Consider the following 6,352-nt stretch of genomic DNA (forward strand, 5'->3'; position numbering starts at 1 on the left):
CCATCCCTGCGAATTGGACGATCGAAAGGCGAATTTATCGTTTCCCTCCGTTGGAAGGGGAGAGGAAAGGAGAGGTCGCGTCTCGGTCGTGACAATCTCGATCGAGGCGCGGTTCTCGTGGCCTCGAGCCACGGCGCACAGGGTCAAGGGGTCACTTTTCTGTCGATCCCCTTTCGCTTTCGATTTCGTTCGCTTCGATTCTGCCCGCTCGCCGAAAACTGGTCCGTCCGGTTGCGCAATCGGAAGACAGGGAAGTCCTGTCTTTCCGCGAAACGTCTGCACAATGACTCGACGAATGCCACTCGTCCACTTTCACCGTCGTCCACGCGCGCACGCACGCACGCACGTCCTAGAACGCGCGCGGTCACCTTTGAAATCCGGTCGAAAGAAGGCCGTGGAAATTCCGATTCGTGCACGCCTTCGTGACGGCCACCTCGGTGATTGCTGCATCCGAACATGCAAAGAAGTTTTCTTACGATTTTGAATTTTTAATTTTTCCGTGATTACAGTTCTTCGTGCACTCCTTCGTGACGAATATTTCGGTGACGTCTGTGATTCGTGCATCTGAAGATCGGAGGAAAATTGTTTAGAAGAAATTTACTTCTGGGTGATTTTTTTTTATTTTTATTTTTTTTACAACGTTGTAGTATATATATATAAAAATCCGATTTTGGTACGATCTTAGATGGTTGATTTCTCTGCGATTCGTGCATCTGAAAATCGGAGGAAAGAAAGAAAATTGTTTAGAAGAAGATGACTTTTTTTTATTTTTATTTTTTTTACAACGTTAGAACGTAGAATATACGTAAAAATCTGAGTGATATTAGATCTTAGACAGTCGATTTCGAAATTTTTACGAAGTGACAATGGATTATTTAAAAAGTTCAAGCAGTTATTAAAATATTCAAATGCCTTCCGAAAATATTAGTTCGAGGCAAGAAGAGAATATCACACTATATTTTAAACTTGTCGTAATTCTTTCTTACAGTTCTTCCTTTAAGTAAAATTCGAACGTAGAATATTCGTCGTAATAACGGTAGAACGAAAACGTCGGTCTCTTCTTGGGGAATAAATCAAGGCGATATTAAAAAGAGGAAGAAAATCGAAAAAGAAATATGATAGTTGATAAAGAAGATGAGAAATTTTCTTCTCCGCAAGGACGCGGATCTCCGCGTTTCAAGGCCACGCTTTCGATTTCCGTATAAAATCTGGCTGGGGACGGATCGAAAGTGAAGTGGCGTGTTCGTAATCGAGATAGTGGAGCGAAAGACGTCACAGAAAATGAGGCGGGTGGTCAACGATACTCGAGACTAATATCTGGTTAGATCGTAATGAGAGTAATTACTATTAACGGAGAACAATGCCCCTCTTGCGCAAGTTAAAAGGTAAAACGGAGCAGCACAATGTCATTGGCTTGTGCAACTAACTTAATCCCACAAAACGTTGGCCTTTATTCGATTAATTCCCGCCAATCTTCTGAATGAAACGCTCCGTACGTTCGTGAAACGAGAATATCGCGTCCATTTAATTTGCTTTTTCTTTTTTAGGATAAACTTTTAAATAAATTAATTCCTATTGTTGAAAGTGGAGATCAGATACGCATCTCTTGTGAATGAGATCGCCAATAACGATAAACTTACGCAATTAGGCGATGCCATGGTTTTTGCACGATTAGAAAAACAAATGTAGAAAAAAAAAAAAAAAAAGGAGAAATAAGATTGCTCGATCGAAAATGCAAATAACGAACAGCGTTTATGGACACGTGGAACGCGTTCGAATCATCGTTCTTTCTTATCGAATCGTCCAATCGTAACTCGAGTTAACGAAACTAGTATGTGTGTGTGTATGTGTGTGCACGCGAAAGAGAAAAAGAAAAAGCGATGAAAGTGAGGAAATTATGTATTCGACAGACACGTGCGGATTTATGAGCCGGAAGCGGGCAAGATTCAGCGGTCGGAGGAAGAAGAGAGCGCGATCAAAATTCCGCTTTCGCGGCGCAGAAAAATTCGGCTTCGCGTTGCAAATCTCGATAATATAATTTCCTGGAGTTCTTCAACTGGGTGTAACAAAAAAAAAGGAAGCAACCAAGAAGTGATGTTTGTCCGTTTTATCACGAAAAACGGAAAGAAGAAAAAGAAATCTCGTCTCGTAATAGAGTTTCGTAAAGTTGATTTTTAACACCGCGTTCTTACGTTTAAGAATCTCGATATAAATTGGAATGATACGTGTTTCGAGAGTGAAGCAACAATTATTTTCTTGAAACTTCTTGTGTCCAACTTTCGCTTTCTTCTTCTTCTTCTTCTTCTTTTTTTTTTTTTTTTTTCTTATTCAAATCATCTACCAGGACCGAGACGACTCGCCATCGCGTCGCCCGAAAGAAAAAAGTTAATGAAAATTTCTCGCCTGGGATTATAAATATGCGTGCGAAACAAAGTGAAAAAAAGAAGAAAAAACTTGTTCACAATTTATGCAACCCACTATTCACTTTCTATTCCCTATGTCCAAATCGTACGTCCCGTGTACCAGAGAGCGGGGCATATTAATTGAACGTTTCCCGGGCCGATGTTCATGGGGACAAACGGTAAACAACGATACACGAGCGCAATCGTTACGCAATGTCCCCGTACTTCCACGTACCGTTGATTCCTGCCTCATAATCGTACGTAAGATTACAAAGGTGTTACGTCATTTCGAGAGAGAAAAAGGACACGAATTCGAACACCGGAATCGATCGTGTTCCGTAGCAATTACGAATTCCCTTCCTCGTGGTATCGATCTTGTCGCTGCTCATTTACTTCGTTTTGAGCCAGATATGTCACGCTACGACGTTCCTTCGACGCGTAACTCGGGCGTAATCGATCCGAACGTGCAAGAAGCTTTGGAATTCGATTCTCTGTAATCGTGAATTTTCTCTTCTTTCTCAAGGAAGGAAACGTTTCTTTTGGCATCCTAGTTAAAAGTAATAAGTTAAAATATACATTTTCGTTCCTACTTTGCACGATGTAATTGAAACTATAACTTTGTATTTTTTTTTCTGTTGATGAAATGTTGAAGGAATTTCAAATAACAATGAAAATATAAAAAAAGTTTGCTCTCACACAGACATTCGTAATATTGCGAATAATTCATAAAATAGCGGAAGAAAATCCTAAACGATTCTATTTAAAATTAAAAATTAACTTCAATTCGGCGATCTTAAAATTTATCGCGTGAAAAAAGATGGAATAGGAATGCAATAATTGGTACAAGTACCCTATATAAGGGATTTTTTCATAGAGAAAAAATCGTACAGGAAGTCATTTGGAAACGAGACGCGGAAACTTTCACGTGTTTCCAATCCCGCATCGTGGAAAATGTATGGAATGATCGATCGGAACACGTGGAGCCGGTTTTAACGATGCCGCGACTGCTATTCAGGCCAACCTCGTTGCCGTAAAGGCATCGACATACTAAACCGTCTAATTACAAATATTATCGTCATTGCGATCATTTCTCGCAACAATTTTTACATTATGCTCGAAACGAGGCGTCGTTCCCTGCTTCGAATCACAATTTTAGACTCGTCTCCTCACGCGTATTCTTTCTCCTCTTCTTTTTCTTCTTCTTTTTCGTAAAACGTGTGCCAATCATCGACCGCAATATCGATTAACGCTTAGCCGGTATAACCAACCTCTCCGCCATGCCGTGGAGAACAATAGACCGTGAATAAGTGGCTGTTGCTTGCAGAAGTTAATAACGTCGCGCAACATTAGTGTGCATTTCCCTATCCTGTTTGCCAGCGTGGAAAAGGCGAACGAATCGGTGGGAAATTGTTTCTTGGGTAAATAAATCGAATAGCGGTGGCCGACAGGTGCAAAGTACCGGTTCTTACAAAAGGTCGTACGTAATGAAAGAAGTTTGGAAAAGAAAGTTTGTTGGAGTTATTAGAAGGAATAAATTTTTTTTTTTTAATTTTTCTCCGTTGTCTCTATTATCGTGGTTTCATTGAAATATATTTTATTCGAAATGCAAATAAACAAAATATTTGTCTACACGATTGAACGGTACGAGAGGAAGTTAAAATCTCTCGAGATGGTGGTAAATTTGAGAAATGTTCCATTTCGCACAATCCATTAATTTTATATTCGTTGAATACGGTCCAATTATCGAAAACCAATAGCGATAATTCGAAAATTTCATAGGCCACTGCGATTTCCCTTCGATTCTCGTAAATCTTATCTACGAGGGATCGACACGGTCCAATTCGAAACTTGGAAACTTCTCTACGTGTGGAGAACAGCAGGCTGGAACGACGGGGAAACGGCGATCGACTTTGTCTCCATAAAATCGGATCTGAGGATTAGTTGGAATGGAAAAAGGGGAAGAATGTTGAGAAGGAATAGAGGAGAGCAAGGTTGTTTATCAACGTTGAATCTTGCGAAGGAAAGCTGAATCAAAGCTAAATAAGACGTTGGACAGTCGCCTCTTGTCCCAGATACTTTGAACCCGGACGAATCGCGCCAATTAGGCTATATTCGAAACGAAGCTCTTGTTAATCGATAATCATGCCGATTAATAAACCGATTGATAAATCTCGAAGATTCATGAATCTTACGATGAAAAGTTAAAGATATGCAATTGATATACGACAAAAAACACTTCTTGAAAGGCGAGAATTAAAGATATCGAAATAATATATGAAATAAATTATAGATTAAAAGTTTCTTCTTTTTATTAGGATCATCGGTTAAAAATAATGGTTTAATGTATCACAGCGTCGATTAGAACTCGTAACATTTAACTCGAATGTTTCTCGACACGGATTGACTCGTTTTGAAATCCGGTCCCAAGCATGAAATACCTGGAATGAGAGTCGTGTCTCGCGTAAAAGGTAATGACGTAATTATGCGCGATATGATTGTGGCCAGGGCCAATTTGAACAGTGAAATACCATAAATTTCTGTTCAATCGGATTTTTGAATTACCTGGCTTCGCGCGCTATATCAAAACTATGATGCGGATTAATCATTATGGAAACCGGCGACACTAGTCCCGTGAGGTCGTTAAAGGCATTTACATTAATTATCTCGTTACGTCGCCGCTGACAACCGGATATTTAATGAGGACTATCTTTAGAAACCGCTGTTTCGGTGCATCCGAAAGGTCGTTCGCTTGCAAATTAAAAGGTGAATATTTCACGATGCTCTTTCACTTTTTCGCGTGAATCATTCTATATCAAAGACGCGGCTTCTGATCAATTCTCCGATGAAATATCGCGCAAAAGGACGGTGAAAATTTTATGTATAGAAGAAATGTTACAAATGTTTTGGCAGTAAAGAATATTCACCAAATTATTTTTTCTCGTTTATCGTATATTTTCATTCAAGTAACGGATTTACCTTCCTTCAATATCGTATTATTTATAAAAAGCTCTTTGCTCGGTTAATTACTCCATTACATGGGATCTCGTTGAGATTAAACGACCGATGCCTGACGACTGCGGACTCGTCGTTGCGTGGCGGGAGAACAAGAGGGAACTGCTCTTGATGAATTGCTCCTCCAATCATCTCATTACGCTTTTGCCTGCTTAGTTCTAGTCGAACACCACCGAGAATCCATCTTATTCCATCCATTGAATTTGTTCGCTCGAGAGACGAATTTTTTCTTGCCGAACGAGTGAAAGAATTTCGCGAATTCGAGGAACGCGTAGAAACAATTTGTAATTACGGCAAGAGAATGATCGAAAGCAATCGAGATCTCGTTTACGTTTCGATCGTATCTCTTAATTGCGCCCTTTCTTCTCGACGATTTCTGTAGCAATCGATCCCTTCGAATAAACGCTCTAAGAATCTTGATGATTCTCGAACATTCGATTTGAAAGCATTTTACAAGTCGCCAGGAAATCTTTCCGTAATTACCAGCATTAGAACCAGCGTCGTTCAACTTGGTTCTCCTTTTCCTCTTCCAAGCATGGTCGACAGGGTTGCTCGGAAGCAAAGGAGTGCGTGGAGCTTGGTCACGGTTCGACCACGATTCCCCGGACGGTGTCAATGTCTGCGGACAGGATATCCTCGAGAGGCTCGAGTGGCCGTCATTCTCTGTCTTCCACGCGGAAAGTGGACCCAGAACGCATACCGCCCCCTTCGGGTGGGTATCTTGTGACCCCACCTTCTCTGCCCTGTGTGTAGTCGTCGTTGTCGGTCGCTAGGGTCGGAGTTCATTGTGCCACAAGTGCATTCCGAGCGGCGGCGGCCAGCCAATTGCTCGTTACAAACGTGAGGCCAGTTGTGAATCGGTCTGCGAAAGGGGCACCGACTTTCTTTCCTCCGCCGCGATTCTTCGAGTATTTTTTTTTTTTTTTTTTCTTTTTTTT

The 6,352-nt window shown here is 40.9% G+C and overlaps 1 protein-coding gene across 1 annotated transcript in view; it reads left to right on the forward strand.

The window, feature by feature from the left end:
- Positions 1–6,165: 6,165 nt before the first annotated feature.
- Positions 6,166–6,352, forward strand: part of LOC102679504 — a 15,787-nt gene continuing 15,600 nt past the window's right edge. The window contains exon 1 of the mRNA XM_006620300.2: positions 6,166–6,254. The gene's annotated coding sequence lies outside the window, so the exon portion shown is untranslated. The remainder of the gene's footprint in view (positions 6,255–6,352) is intronic.

The sequence above is a fragment of the Apis dorsata genome, unplaced genomic scaffold (genome assembly GCF_000469605.1).
Source record: "Apis dorsata unplaced genomic scaffold, Apis dorsata 1.3 scaffold_499, whole genome shotgun sequence".
In the NCBI taxonomy this organism is placed as follows: Eukaryota; Metazoa; Arthropoda; class Insecta; order Hymenoptera; family Apidae; genus Apis; species Apis dorsata.